Source organism: Hypanus sabinus, chromosome 10 (genome assembly GCF_030144855.1).
Source record: "Hypanus sabinus isolate sHypSab1 chromosome 10, sHypSab1.hap1, whole genome shotgun sequence".
In the NCBI taxonomy this organism is placed as follows: Eukaryota; Metazoa; Chordata; class Chondrichthyes; order Myliobatiformes; family Dasyatidae; genus Hypanus; species Hypanus sabinus.
In genome coordinates, this window is record NC_082715.1 from 1062418 (window position 1) to 1079038 (window position 16621).

The window sequence follows — 16621 nt, forward strand, 5'->3', positions numbered from 1 at the left end:
GAATTAGTATATAATCTGATCACAGACCTTCATCACTTATGTTTTTAATTCCAGTGATATATTTTTATATCTGTCTATTGTGTTTCTTGATCTGGATATTGGCAGTTTTTTGGATGATTCAGCTCAATAATGTGAGATTTATACATCAACATTGGCTGTGATTTTTGGTCAACAGATTGCCCTTCTACCCTGGGGCATTTAAATTTTGTTTAAGATAATTGTAGACACACCATATTAGTAACTAAGCTTTTGAATTAGAGTCATTGAAGTCCACTTAATAAAATCTAAAATCTAACTTTAGTGTGGTTCGAACACTAAAAAGACCTTGATGGGAGTTAAAGCAGGCCTCCGAACAGTAGCCAGGATGTAAGATATAAATTTCAACAGGATACAGAACAGGCATGTTATAAGGGTAATGTTACAATAGTCATGGAGAATTTTAATATGCAGACAGATTTGGGAATATCAGGTTGATACTGTATCCCAAGAAAAGGAATTTATAGAATGCCTACAAGATGGCTTTTTAGAGCAGCTTGTGATTGAGCCCACTAGTGGAAAGACAATTCTAGTTTGTATGTTGTAAAACTTAAGGGAACTTAATGAAAAGGAACCCTGAGGAAGCCGCGATCATAATATGATAGAAGTCACCCTGCAGTTTGAGAGGGAGAAGGTAAAGTCAGATGTGTTATAGTGGAGTAAAATGAATTACGGAGGCCAAAATTGATGCAAAGGGACATTGGCAGGGATGATGGCAAAACAGCAATGGAGAGAAAATACAAAAAGCTGAGGTGCGTATGGATTTGGGAGTCCTTGTGTAGGAATCCCTGAAGATTAATTTGCAGGTTGAGTCTGTAGTGAGGAAGACAAATGCAATGTTCACATTTATTTCAAGAGGACTAGAATATAAAAGCAAGGATGTAATGTTGAGACTTAATAAAGCTGGTGAGGCCTCACTTGGAGTATTGTGAACAGGTTTGGGCCCCTTATCTTAGAAAAGATGTGCTGAAACTGCAGAGGATTCAAAGAAGGTTCATGGAATCATTCCAGAATTGAATGGTTTGTCATATGAAGAGCGTTCAATAGCTTTGCACCTGTATTCAGTAGAATTCAGAAGTATGAGGAGTGACCTCATTGAAATCTATCGAATGGTGAAAGGCCTTGATTGAGTGGATATGGAGAGGATCTTTCCTGTCATGGGAGTGTCTAAGACCAGTAGACACAGCCTCGGAATAGACAGCCATCCTTGTAGGACAGAAATAAGGAGGAATTTCTTCAGCCAGAGAGTGGTGAATCTGTGGAATTTGTTGCCATAGACAGCTGTGGAGGCCAAGTCTTTACGCGTATTTAAAGCAGCAATTGATAAGTTTTTGCTTGGTCAGGAAATGAAGGGATAAGGAGAGACAGACAGACAGACAGACGTACTTTATTGATCCCGAGGAAAGTTGGGTTTCGTTACAGCCGTACCAACCAAGAATAGTTTAGAAATATAGCAATATAAAACCATAAATAATTAAATAATAATAAGTTAATCATGCCAAGTGGAAATAAGTCTAGGACCAGCCTATTGGCTCAGGGTGCCTGACACTCCGAGGGAGGAGTTGTAAAGTTTGTTGGCCACAGGCAGGAATGACTTCCTATGTCGCTCAGTGTTACATCTAGATGGAATGAGTCTCTGGCTGGATGTACTGTGCCTAACCAGTACGTTATGGAGTGGATGGGAGTCATTGTCCAAAATGGCATGTAACTTGGACAGCATCCTCTTTTCAGACACCACCATCAGAGAGTCCAGTTCCACCTCAACAACATCACTGGCCTTATGAATGAGCTTGCTGATTCTGTTGGTGTCTGCTACCCTCAGCCTGCTGCCCCAGCACACAACAGCAAACATGATAGCACTGGCCACCACAGACTCGTAGAACATCCTCAGCATCGTCCTCAGAATACAGGAGATTAGAGCTGAGAGGAAAATTGGATCAGCCATGATGAAATGGTTGAACAGACTTGATGGGCCAATGGCCTAATTCTGTTCCTATATCTTATTGTCTTATGGTCTTGTGTACCCTAGCTGTATAAATGTGCCTAAGACCATTGCATAGTACTGTAGGTAGGAAAAAGGAGGAGGTCCAAAAGAGAAAATATAGAGAGTTTGTCTGAAAGTTGAAAAGCAGGACTTCCAGGGTAATGATTTCTGGATTTTTTCCCGTGCCACACACACAAGTGAGGGTAAGAATAGAATGATTTGGCAGTTGAATGTTTTGCTGAAGAACTGGTGCTGGGGGCAAAATTTCATTTGTTTGGATGATTGGGATATCTTCTGGGGAAGTTACAACCTGTATAACAGGACAGGAAACACCTGAACTTGAGGGTTACCAATATCCATGAGAGCTGATTTACGAGATTTGTTGGGGGAGGGCTGTATTAAATTGGCATGGGGATGGGAACTGGAGTGATAGGGCTGAAGATGGGACAGTTGGTATACAACCAGATGCAGTGTGTAAAAGTGAGTTAAAGTGTAATAGGGAGACAAAATCAAAATAGGTGATGCTGAAAGAACTATAAGTAGTGTTATATTTTAATGCACACAATATATAGAATAAAGTAGATGATCTTGTAACGCAGTTAGAAATTGGCATGTATAATGCTGTGGACATCATTGCTCATGGCTAAAAGAAGGGGTGACATGGTAGTGTAGTGGTTAGCACAACACTTTATGGTACCAGCAACCTGGGTTCAGTTCCTGCCTGTAAGGAGTTTGTCCGTACTTCCCATGACCATGTGGGTTTCCTCCGGGTGCTCCGGTTTCCTCTGACAGTCCAAAAGACATGCAGGTTGGTATAGAAAATAGACAATAGGTGCAGAAGTAGACCATTCGGCCCTTCGAGCCTGCACCGCCATTCTGAGATCATGGCTGATCATCTACTATCAATACCCGGTTCCTGCCTTGTCCCCATATCCCTTGATTCCCCTATCCATAAGATACCTATCTAGGTAGGTTGATTGGTCATTGTAATTTGGCCCCTGTTTAAGCTAGGATTAACCTGGGGGATTGCTGGGTGATGCAGCTAGCAGGGCCAATCCTGTGATGTATCTCAATAATTGGGAGCTTAACATCCAAGGATAAGAATCAGGTTTATTATCACTGGCATGTGTCTTGATATTTGTTAAGAGCAGCAGCAGTTTAATGCAATACATAATATAGAAGAAAAAAAAAGTACATAAATAAATAAATAGATAGATAGATAGATAAATAAATACATAAATACATACATACATACATACATACATACATACATACATTTCCGTATACATATATTGAGTAGATTAAAAATTGTGCAAAAATACAATATATTAAAAAAGTGAGGTAGTGTTCACAGGTTCAAAGTCCATTTAGGAATCAGATGGTAGAGGGGAAGAAGCGGTCCCTGAATTGCTGAGTGTGTGCCTTCAGGCTTCTGTACCTCCTACCTGATGGTAACAGTGAGAAAAGAGCATACTCTGAGTGCTGTGGGTCCTTGATAATGAATAACAATACACACAAAATGCTGGTAGAACACAGCAGGCTAGGTAGCATCTATAGGGAGAAGCGCTGTCGACTAACCGAAAGGAAAGATAGTAAGAGATTTGAAAGTAGTGGGGGAGGGGGAAATGCGAAATGATAGGAGAAGATAGGAGGGGGTGGGATGAAGCTAAGAGCTGGAAAGATGATTGGCGAAAGTGATACAGAGCTGGAGAAGGGAAAGGATCATGGGACGGGAGGCCTCAGGAGAAAGAAAGGTGGGGGGGGGAAGCACCAGAGGGAGATGGAGAACATGCAAACAACTAAATATGTCAGGGATGGGGTAAGAAGGGGAGGAGGGGCATTGACGTAAGTTAGTGAAGTCAGTGTTCATGCCATCAGTTTGGAGGCTACCCAGCCGGTATATAAGGTTTTGTTCCCCTAACCTGAGTTTGGATTCATTTTGACAATAGAGGAGGCCATGGATAGACATATCAGAATGGGAATGGGACGTGGAATTAAAATGTGTGGCCACTGGGAGATCCTGCTTTTTCTGACGGATCGAGCTTAGGTGTTCCGCGAAACGGTCTCCCAGTCTGTGTCGGGTCTCACCGATATATAAAAGGCCACACCAGGAGCACCGTACGCAGTATACCACACCAGCCGACTCACAAGTGAAGTGTCGCCTCACCTGGAAGGACTGTCTGGGGCCCTGAATGGTGGTGAGGGAGGAAGTGTAAGGGCAGGTGTAGCACTTGTTCCGTTTACAAGGATACAACCTTAATAATAAATGTTGCCTTTGTGAGATGCCCTGAAGATGTCCAGAGTACTTTGTAGGCTAGTACTCAAGATGGAGCTGACTAAAATTATAACCATATAACAATCACAGCATGGAAACAGGCCATCTCGGCCCTCCTAGTCCGTGCCGAACTCTTAATCTCACCTAGTCCCACCTACCCACACTCAGCCCATAACCCTCCACTCCTTTCCTGTCCATATACCTATCCAATTTTACCTTAAATGACACAACTGAACTGGCCTCTACTACTTCTACAGGAAACTCATTCCACACAGCTATCACTCTCTGAGTAAAGAAATACCCCCTCGTGTTTCCCTTAAACTTCTGCCCCCTAACTCTCAAATCATGTCCCCTCATTTGAATCTCCCCTACTCTCAATGGAAACAGCCTATTCACGTCAACTCTATCTATCCCTCTCAAAATTTTAAATACCTCGATCAAATCTCCCCTCAACCTTCTACGCTCCAATGAATAGAGACCTAACTTGTTCAACCTTTCTCTGTAACTTAAGTGCTGAAACCCAGGTAACATCCTAGTAAATCGTCTCTGCACTCTCTCTAATTTATTGATACCTTTCCTATAATTTGGTGACCAGAACTGTACACAATATTCTAAATTTGGCCTTACCAATGCCTTGTACAATTTTAACATTACATTCCAACTTCTGTACTCATTGCTTTGATTTATAAAGGCCAGCATTCCAAAAGCCTTCTTCACCACCCTATCTACATGAGACTCCACCTTCAGGGAACTATGCACTGTTATTCCTAGATCTCTCTGTTCCTCTGCATTCCTAAATGCCCTACCATTTACCCTGTATGTTCTATTTGCATTATTCCTGCCAAAATGTAGAACCTCACACTTCTCAGCATTAAACTCCATCTGCCAACGTTCAGCCCATTCTTCTAACCGCCATAAATCTCCCTGTAAGCTTTGAAAACCCACCTCATTATCCACAACACCTCCTACCTTAGTATCATCGGCATACTTACTAATCCAATTTACCACCCCATCATCCATATCATTTATGTATATTACAAACAACATTGGGCCCAAAACAGATCCCTGAGGCACCCCGCTAGTCACCGGCCTCCATCCCGATAAACAATTATCCACCACTACTCTCTGGCATCTCCCATCTAGCCACTGTTGAATCCAACATTTATGACCCTCAGTAGTTTCTTTTGGTCCCCCGATACCAGGCAGTGATGTAACCTGTCAGAACGCTCTCCATTGTACAACTATAGAAGTTTTTGAGTGTATTTGTTGAGATACCAAATCTCTTCAAACTCCTAATGAAGTATAGTCACTGTCTTGCCTTTTTTATATGTTGGGACCATGTTAGTTCATCAGAGACCTTGACACCCAGGAATTTGAAACTGCTCACTCTCTCCACTTCTGATCCCTCTATGAGGATTGGTATGTGTTTCTTCGTCTTACCCTTCCTGAAGTCCACAATCAGCTCTTTCGTCTCACTGACGTTGAGTGCCAGGTTGTTGCTGCGACACCACTGCAGTAGCTGGTATATCTTGCTCCTGAATGGCCTCTTGTCTCCATCTGAGATTCTACCAATAATGGTTGTATCATCAGCAAATTCACAGATAGTATTTGAGCTATGCCTATCTACACAGTCCTGGGTATAGTCAGAGTAGAGCAGTGGGTTAAGCACACACCCCTGAGGAGCACCAGTGTAGATTGTCAGCGAGGAGGAGATGTTATCACCAATCTGCACAGATTGTGGTCTTCTGGTTAGGAAGTCGAGAATCCAGTTGCAGAGGGAGGCACATAGGCCCAGTTTAGCAAAACCATAGAAACATAGAAAACCTACAGCACAATACAGGTCCTTCGGCCCACAATGCTGTGCCGAACATGTACTTACTTTAGAAATTACCCAAGGTTACCCATAGCCCTCTATTTTTCTAAGTTCCATGTACCTATCCAGGGGTCTCTTAAAAGACCTCATTGTATCTGCCTCCACCACCATCGCCTGCAGCCCATTCCGCACACTCACCACTCTCTGCGGAAAAATCTTACCCCTGACATCCCGTCTGTACCTACTTCCAAGCACCTTAAAACTGCCCTCTGATGTTAGCCATTTCAGTCCTGGGAAAAAGCCTGTGACTATCCACATGATCAATGCCTTTCATCTTATTATACACCTCTATCAGGTCACTTCAATCCTCCACCGCTCCAAGGAGAAAAGGCTGAGTTCACTCAACCTATTCTCATAAGACATGCTCCCCAATCCAGGCAACATCCTTGTTAGCCCCCTCTGCACCCTTTCTATAGTTCCCACATCCTTCCTGTAGTGAGGTGACCAGAACTGAGCACAGTACTCCGTGGGGTCTGACCAGGGTCCTATATAGCTGTAACATTTCCTCTCAGCTCCTGAACTCAATCGCATGGTTTATGAAGGCATGAAGTACAGTATGCCTTCTTAACCACAGAGTAAACCTGCGCAGCAGCTTTGAGTGTCCTATGTACTTGGACCCCAAGATCCCTCTGATCTTCCACACTGCTAAGAGTCTTACCATTAATACTATATTCTGGCATCATACATCACCTACCAAAATTACCCATCTCATACTTATCTGAGTTGAACTCCATCTGCCGCTTCTCAGCCCAGTTTTGCATACTATCGATGTCCCAGTCTAACCTCCGACAGCCCCCCACACTCACTGGTCTATAATTTCCTGGGCTATCTCTACTCCCTTACTTGAATAAGGAAACAACAACAAGTTAGATATGGCCCTTGTGGCTAAAGGGATCGGGGGTATGGAGAGAAAGCAGGTACAGGGTTCTGAGTTGGATGATCAGCCATGATCATACTGAATGGTGGTGCAGGCTCGAAGGGCTGAATGGCCTACTCCTGCACCTATTTGCTATGTTTCTATCTGCAACTCTCCAATCCTCCAGAGCCTCTCCCGTCCCCATTGATGATGTAAAGATCATTGCCAGAGGCTCAGCAATCTCCTTACTCGTCTCCCATAGTAGCCTGAGGTACATCTCATTTGGTCCCGGTGATTTATCCAACTTGATGCTTTCCAAAAGCTCCAGCACATCCTCTTTCTTAATGTCTGTATGCTCAAGCTTTTCAATCCACTGTAAGTCATCCCTACAAGTTGCCAAGGTCCTTTTCCATAGTGAATACTGAATCAAAGTATTTATTAAGTACCTCTGCTATCTCCTCCGGTTCCATACACACTTCTGCACTGTCACACTTGATAGGTCCTATTTTCTCTCGTCTTATCCTCTTGCTCTTCACATAGTTAGAGAATGCCTTGGGGTTTTCCTTAATCCTGCTCGCCAAGGCCTTTTCATGGCCTCTTCTGGCTCTCCTAATTTCATTCTGTAGCTCTTTCCTGTTAGCCTTATAATCTTCTAGATCTCTATCATTACCTAGTTTTATTGAACCTTTCGCAAGCTTTATGGAAAGGTTCTATAACTCATCAATCAGGTTTGTTGGAATGATGTTGAATACTGAACTCCATTCTCTCTACCTCTGATCCCTCTGTGAGGATTGGTATGTGTTCCTTCATCTTAACCTTTAAATAATCAGCATCCAGACATAGTTGTTTGTATTGTCCAGGTGGTCTAAGGCCGTGTGAATCGTCATTGAGATTGTGTCTGCCATTGACCTATTGTGGTGATAGACAAATTGCAGTGGGTACAGGTCCTTGCTGAGGCAGGAGTTCAGTCTAGTCATGACCAACGTCTCAAAGCATTTCATCACTCTCGGTGTGAGTGCTATTGGGCGATAGTCATTAAGGCAGCTCACATTATTCTTCTTTGGCACTGGTATAATTGTTGTCTTTTTGAAGCAAGTGGGAACTTGCATACATAGCAGTGAGAGGTTGAAAATATCCTTCAATATTCTTGCCAGTTGGTTGACACAGGTTTTCAGTGCCTTACCAGGTACTCTGTCAGGGCCTTCTGTCTTGCAAGGGTTCACTCTCTTTAAAGATGGCTTACTGTTGACAGCAATCACAGGGTTACTGGGTGCAGCAGGGATCTTCACAGCTGTAGTTATATTCTCCCCTTCAAAGCAGGCATAGAAGGCGTTGAGTTCATCTGCTCGTGAAGCATCGCTGCCAGTCATGCTATTGGGTTTTGCTTTGTAGGAAGTAATGTCTTCCAAATCCTGCCAGAGTTGTCGTATATCCGATGTCGCCTCCAACCTTATTCTAAACTGTCTCTTCGCTGTTGAAACAGCCCTCTGCAAGTCATACCCAGTTTTCTGGTATGACCTGGTTGTCAGCCTTGAATGCCATAGATCTAGCCTTCAGCAGACAGCGTAGCTCCTGGTTCATCCTGGGCTTTTGGTTGGGTATGTATAAGAAGTCTTTATAGGCGCACACTCGTCCACACAGGTTTTGATGAAGTTGGTAACAAGAGCAGCATACTCATCCAAATTTGAAGATGAATCCCTGAATACAGTCCAGACCATTAATTCAAAGCAGTTCTGTAAGTGCTCATGTGATTTCCTTGTCCAAACCTTCTTGGTCCTCACTACTGGTGCTGCATCTTCAGTCTCTGCCTGTACTCGGAGTAGAATTGCAGCCAGCTGATCAGTCATCACGTAGTGAAGGCGTGGAATAGTACGGTAGGCATTTTTGATGATTGTGTGACAATGGTCCAGTATGTTGTTTCTCTGGCATTGCAAGTGATCTGTTGATGGTAATTGTTTAGTCCTGACAAAGGGTCTCGGCCCAAAACATCGACAGCACTTCTCCCTATAGATGCTGCCTGGCCTGCTGTGATCCACAAGCATTTTGTGTGTGTTGTTCAAATTTCCAGCATCTGCAGATTTCCTCGTAATTTCTTTTTTCACACCGGCCTGGTTAAAATCCCCCAAAACAATGATGAAGGCATTCGGGTGAACTGTTTCGTGTATGTTATTCCCATTACTCAGATCATCGAAAGCCTGATTGATATTGGCCTGAGATGGAATGTATACTGCTACCAAAATGATCACAGAAATCTCCCCTGTTTGGTAAAATGGATAGCGCTTAACTGCAAGATATTCCAGGTCTGGTGAGCAGAATTGGGACAGCACTGATATACTAGAGGAGTTGATCATGAGGCATGCTCCTCCACCTCTACTTTTGAGAAACTATAGATCTATCCTGACGGTACATAGAAACCCCGTCGATCTGAATCACTGCATCTGGTATGGAAGGGTTTAACCAGGATTCCCTGAAACAAAGGACACACGTGGTCTTAATGTCCCCCGATTTAGCATCCTAGCTCTGAAATCATCAGTTTTATTTATTAGAGACTGCAGATGCAGATTATATTGAAAGGATAGGCAGAAAGGCATAGGGGATAGTGTGGTTCTGTTCATAAGAAATGAAATCAAATCTTTCGTAAGAGATGGCATTGGATTGGAAGATGTAGAATCCTTGGTAGAGTTAAGGAACTGCAAAGTTAAAAAGACTCTTTTGGAGTTGTATACAAGCCACTGAATAGTAGCCAGTCAAAACACAAAAATACAACTGCAGATGCTGTGGATACTCTTTTCTCACGGATGCTGCCTGACCTGCTGAGTTCTTCCAGCGCAGTGTACGTATTCTTTGATCCGATTCCTGATGAAGGGTTTCGGCCAGAAATGTTGGCTACTCTTTTCTCATGGATGCTGCCTGACCTGCTGAGTTCTTCCAGTGCTGTGAACAGTAGCCAGGTTGTGGGCTACAGCTTACAATGGGAGAAAGAAAAGGCTTGTCAAAAGATCAATGTTGCAATAATCATGGGGATTTGTATATACAGGTAGATTGGGAAAATCAGGTTGCTGTTGAGAGGGAATTTGTAGATTACCTACAAAATGACTTTCTTGACTAGTTTGTAATTGAACCCCTACAGCAGGGGTTCCCAGCCTGCGACCCATGAACCTCTTGCCCAATGGTATTGGTCCTTGGCAAAAAATGGTTGGGAACTTCTACCCTAGGGGAATGGCAATTTGGGATTGGGTGTAAAGTAACAACCCAGATTTGATTAGGGAGCTTAAGGTAAAGGAACTCTTAAGAGACAGTGATCATAATATGATAAAATTCATGCCACAGTGTCGGACGGAGAAGCTAAAGTTGGATGTATGAGTATTACAGTGGAGGAAAGAGAATTACAGAGGCATCAGAGAGGAGCTTGTCAGAGTTGCTCGGAAGGGGACACTTGCAGGGATGACAGCAGAACAGTAATGGCTGATGTTTCTGGGGAAATTCGGAAGTTGTCACAGGGTTTTGAAAGAGGTAGCTGTAGAGATTGCGGAGGCATTAATAATGATCTTTCAAGAATCAGTAGTTTCTGGAAAATTGCAAATATTACTCCACTTTTTAAGAAGGGAGGGGTGGAGACAGAAGAAAGAAAATTATAGTCCAGTTATAGCCTGACTTAAGTGGTTGAAAAAAAAATATTGGAGTCTATCACTAAGGGTGTGGTTTCAGGGTACTTGGAGGTACATGATAAAATTGGCCAATGCCAGCATGGTTTTCTTAAGGGAAAATCATGCCTGACAAATCCGTTGAAATACTTTGAGAAAATACCAGGCAGGGTAGACAAAGAATCTGTGAATGTGTGAACACATTTGGATAGCAGTAGAAGGATCAGTCCGAGTCAGCATGGATTTATGAAGGGAAAATCATGCTTGACTAATCTTCTGGAGTTTTTTGAGGATGTAACTATGAAAATGGACAAGGGAGAGCCAGTGGATGTAGTGTACCTAGACTTCCAGAGAGCTTTTGATAAAGTCCCACATAGGAGATTAGTGGGCAAAATTAGGGCAGATGGTATTGGGAGCAGAGTACTGACATGGATTGAAAATTGGCTGGCTGACAGGAAACAAAGAGTAGCGATTAATGGGTCCCTTTCGGAATGGCAGGCTGTGACCAGTGGGGTACCGCAAGGTTCGGGGCTGGGACCGCAGCTGTTTACAATATACATTAGTGATTTAGATGAAGGGATTAAAAGTATCATTAGCAAATTTGCTGATGACACAAAGCTGGGTGGCAGTGTGAAATGTCAGGAGGATGTTATGAGAATGCAGGGTGACTTGGACAGGTTGGGTGAGTGGGTAAATGTATGCAGATGCAGTTTAATGTGGATAAATGTGAGGGTATCCACTTTGGTGGCAAGAACAGGAAGGCAGATTACTATCTAAATGGAGTCAAGTTAGGAAAAGGGGAAGTACAACGAGATCTAGGTGTTCTTGTACATCAGTCAATGAAAGCAAGAATGCAGGTACAGCAGGCAGTGAAGAAAGCTAATGGCATGCTGGCCTTTATAACAAGAGGAATTGAGTATAGGAGTAAAGAGGTCCTTCTGCAGCTGTACAGGGCCCTGGTGAGACCCCACTTGGAGTATTGTGTGCAGTTTTGGTCTCCAAATTTGAGGAAAGACATTCTTGCTATTGAGGGAGTGCAGCGTAGGTTCACAAGGTTAATTCCCGGAATGGTGGGACTGTTATATGTTGAAAGATTGGAGCGACTGGGCTTGTATACGCTGGAATTTAGAAGGATAAGAGGGGACCTGATTGAATCATATAAGATTATTAAGGGATTGGATACACTGGAGGCAGGAAGCATGTTCCCGCTGATGGGTGAGTCCAGAACTAGAGGCCACAGTTTAAGAATAAGGGGTAGGCCATTTAGAACAGAGATGCAGAAAAACTTTTTCACTCAGAGAGTGGTGGATATGTGGAATGCTGTGCCCCAGAAGGCCAAGTCTCTGGATGCATTCAAGAGAAAGTTAGATAGAGCTCTTATAGATAGCGGGGTCAAGGGATATAGGGAGAGGGCAGGAACGGGGTACTGATTGTGTATGATCAGCCATGATCACAGTGAATGGCGGTGCTGGCTAGAAGGGCCAAATGGCCTACTCCTGCACCTATTGTCTATTGAATGTTGTTTGCTTGAGTTTTCAGGAAGCTTTTGACTAGATGCCACACATGAGGCTGCTTAACAAGAGTATATGGTATTACAGGAAAGGTACTAGCATGGATGGAAGATTGGTGGACTAGCAGGAGGCAAAAAGTGGAAATAAAGGGGGCCTTTTCTGTTTGGCTGCCATTGGTGTACTGCAGCGGCTGGTGTTGGGATCACTTATTTTCATGCTATATATCAATGATATCGATATCCCTTATACCATGTCCTGCTGAAGGGTCTCAGTCCAAAACGTCGACTGTACTCTTTTCTGTAGATGTTGTCTGACCTGCTGAGTTCCTCCAGCATTTTTTGTATGTTGCTTGGATAAAATAATTGAAGGCTTTGTGGCCAAGTTTGTGGACAAAACAAAGATATTTGGAGGTGCACGTAGTGTTGAGGAAACAGGATGTCTGAAGAAGGACCTATTCAGATTGGGGAATTGGCAAAGAAGTGGTAGGTGGAATATAGTTTAGGGAAGTGCAATGGTCATGTACTTTGGTAGAAAACATAAAGGCATGTTCTATTTTCTAAGCGGGTAAAAAATTAAGAAATTAGAGATGTAAAGGGACTTGGGAGGCCTTGTGCAGGATTCCCTAAAGGTTAACTTGCAGGTTGAGTTGGTGTTGAAAATGAAAAATGCAATGCTAGCATTCATTTCGAGGGGAATAGAATACAAAAGGGTTTAGTGCTGAGGCTTTATATAGCACTGGTGAAGTCTCACTTGGGAGTATTGTGAGCAGTTTTTGGGCCCCTTATCTAAGAAAGGATATGCTGGCATTGGAGAGGGTCCAGAAGAGGAGGACAAGAATGATCACAGAAATGAAAGGGTTAACGTATGAGGAGCATTGAATGGTTTGTACTTGCTGGAGTTTAGAAGAATGAAGAAGAATCTCATTGAAGGTTAAAGGTTGGAGGTGTTGTGGATAGTGTCTGTCAGAGCTTACAGCGGGAAATTGATAGGATGCAAAACTGGGCTGAGAAGTGGCAGATGAAGTTCAACCCAGATAAGTTTGAGGTGGGTCATTCTGGTAGGTCAAATTTGATGGTAGGATATAGTATTAATGGTAAGACTCTTGGCAGTGTAGAGGATCAGAGGGATCTTGGGGGTCTGAGTCCATTAGACACTCAAAGTTGCTGCGCAGGTTGACTCTATGGTTAAGAAAGCATACAGTGCATTGGCCTTCAACAATCGTGGGATTGAGTTTAGGAGCGGAGAGGTAATGTTGCAGCTATATAGGACCCTGGTGAGACCCCATTTGGAGTACTGTGCTCAGTTGTGGTTGCCTCATTGTAGGAAGGATGTGGAAATCATAGAAAGGGTACAGAGGAGATTTACTAGGATGTTGCCTGGATTGGGGAGCATGCCTTATGAGAATAGGTTGAGTGAACCTGTCCTTTTTTCCTTGAAGCAATGGAGGATTAGAGGTGTATAAGATGATGAGAGGCATTGATCATGTGGATAGTCAGAGGCTTTTTTCCAGAGCTGAAATGGCTAGCACGAAAGGGCAGTTTTAAGGTGTCTGGAAGTAGGTACAGAGAAGATATCGGGGTAAGTATTTTATGCAGAGAGGGTGAGTGCATGTAATTGGCTGCCAGCAACAGTGGTGGAGGTGGATATGATAGGATTTTTTAAGAGACTCCTGGACAGGTACTTGGAGCTTAGAAAAATAAAGGGATATGGGTAACCCTAGGTAACTTCTAAGGTAATGACATGTTCGCCACAGCTTTGTGGGCCAAAGGGCCTGTACTTAGCTGTAGGTTTTCTATGTTTCCGTTTCTATGAAACCTGTTGAATATTTAAAGGCCTAGTTAGAGTGGATGTAGAGGGGATGCTTCCTATCATGGAGGAGTCTAGAGTCAGAGGGTGAAGCCTCAGAATAGAGAGATATCCATTTAGAACAGAGATGAGGAGGAGTTTCTTTAGCAGAGGGTAGTGAATCTGTGGGAATTCATTGCCACAGATAACTATGCAGGCCAGTTCATTGGGTATATTTAAGGTGGAGTTTGATAGTTTTTGATAGTACGAGCATCAAAGGTGATGGGGAGAAGGCTGGAGAATGTGGTTCAGATAATCAGCCACAATGGAATGGCGGAACAGACTTGATAAGTTTAATAGCCTGATGTTGCTCCAATGTCTTAGACAATAGACAATAGGTGCAGAAGTAGACCATACGGCCCCTCGAGTCTGCACCGCCATTCTGAGATCATGGCTGATCATTCACTATCAATACCCAGTGGTCTTAATACAATGACTAATTAACCTACTAACGGGTACGCTTTTTGGACAGTGGGAGAAGATACATGTGCACATGGGAAAGAATGTACAAACTTGCTTACAAAGAACGCTGGAACAGAATTCCAATGCCCTGAGATGTAATAGCTATGTTACCATTGTGCCTTATGCTCTTTTTAGCTCAAAACAGGCCCTTCTATTTTATAATGTAAGGTTAGACAGCCTTGAGATTTTACATTTTCAAAAGTAAGACAATGACCATTTTCTTCCTACCTTTCAGAAGTGCAAAGAACCATCAAGTAATTTTTAGTTGTTAAAATGGGAGGTAAATACTTCCTCAACTTATTTATTGACTACAGTACTTCTTCATAAACAAGTACTCTTCTTATTGCAAAACACTCTTATGCACTCCAGGCTTGAACTTTGTTTTGTCTGCTAGACTTTTCTTAGAATTTTGAAATCTTTGCTTATAGAAGTATTTTGCATATGTGCAGGGCTGGTTCCATCTTGGCAGAGAATCAGAACCAGGTGCATTATCACTGACATATATGGTGAATTTTTAAAAAAATTTGCAGCAGCGCTACCGCAGTTTTTTTTTAAAGAAGTTACAATAAGAAATATATACTAAGTAGTGCAAAAAGTGATGGTCTGTTCTGAAATCTGATGGTGGTGGGAAGAAGCTGTTCCTGAAACGCTGAATATGTGTCTCATGCTCATGTACCACCTCCTTGACAGAGGCAATGAGAAAACGGCATGTCCCAGGCTGATGGATGGATGTTTACTAATATAATGTATCATAGGAGTTGAGAAGACAGTGTAGAGCAAAGCACAAATAACTCAGGGAGCCACATGAAATACAACTGAAGTTTCAGAAAATAAGTACCTTCACTCTCTTTGATTGAGATGCCCAGGTAGACTAAATCAAACATCTTGCAGGATTGGCGATAATTATTCATATAACCATATAACAATTACAGCACGGAAACAGGCCATCTCGGCCCTTCTAGTCCATGCCAAACACTTAATCTCACCTAGTCCCACCGACCTGCTCTCAGCCCATAACCCTCCATTCCTTTCCTGTCCATACACCTATCCAATTTTTTTTTAAATGACAATATCGAACCTGCCTCTACCACTTCTATTGGAAGCAAATATACCTGGTATGTCTTACAATCTTTTACACCCCTCTACCATCAGGCAGGATGTGAACTGTAGCATTAGGACAGTGACCTGTACAATAGGGGCAGGTTGTACCTGAACCTGAGGGAGACCAATATTCTTATGGGCAAGTGGGTTAGAGCTGTTGGGGAGAGTTTAAACTAATTTGGCAGGGGGATGGGAACCAGAGTGAAAGGGCTCAGGATAGGACAGATGGTTAAAAAAGGTAAAGATAGTGTGTTGTCAGATAGTCAGGAAGGGCAGGCTGATGATAGGACAAAATTGCAGTCAGCAGGGTGAGTATCAGTGCATTAGGGATACAGAATCAAAAACAGTAGCAAATACAGTACTCAAAGTGTTATATCTCAATGCATGGAGTATAAGAAATAATGTGGATGATCTTGTTGCACTTTTGCAGATTGTCAGGTATGATGTTGTGGCCATCACTGAATCATGGTTGTAGATGGGAGTTGAATGTCCAAGGTTACACATTGTATTGCTGGGTTAGGAAGGTGGGCAGAGGGGGTAGCATGGCCCTGCTGGTAAAGAATGGCATCATATCAGTAGAAAGATGTGGCATAAAATCAGAAGATGTTGAATCCTTGTGGGTTGAGTTAAGAAATTGTAGGGATAAAAGGAGCCAGCTTCTTCCTGCAGGCCGTAAGACTATTGAGCTCTCTGTCACAACTCAGGCCTATTACACATGAGGCACCAGTAATGTTGCACTATTTTTTAACTTGTGTCATAAATACATCTTATTACTTATTAAGTTATTTATGGTAATATTACTTTGTGTTGTGTGAAATGATTCCAGGATTGAATGGCTTGTCATAGGAAGAATGTTTGACGGCTCTAGGCCAGTATTCACTAGTATTCAGAAGAATGAGGGGTGACCTCATTGAAACTTATCAAATAGTGAAAGGCCTTGATACACTGTATGTGGAGAGGATGTTTCCTGTGATGGGAGAGCTAAGACCAGAGGACACAGCCTCTGAATAGAGGGGCGTCCTTTTGGAGCGGAG

At 42.9% G+C, this 16621-nt stretch overlaps 1 protein-coding gene across 4 annotated transcripts in view; it reads left to right on the top strand.

Annotated features, from left to right (window-relative positions):
* Positions 1-16621, top strand: part of fbxl4 (F-box and leucine-rich repeat protein 4) — a 252382-nt gene that overhangs the window by 58091 nt on the left and 177670 nt on the right. The gene's annotated exons all lie outside the window — the stretch shown is intronic.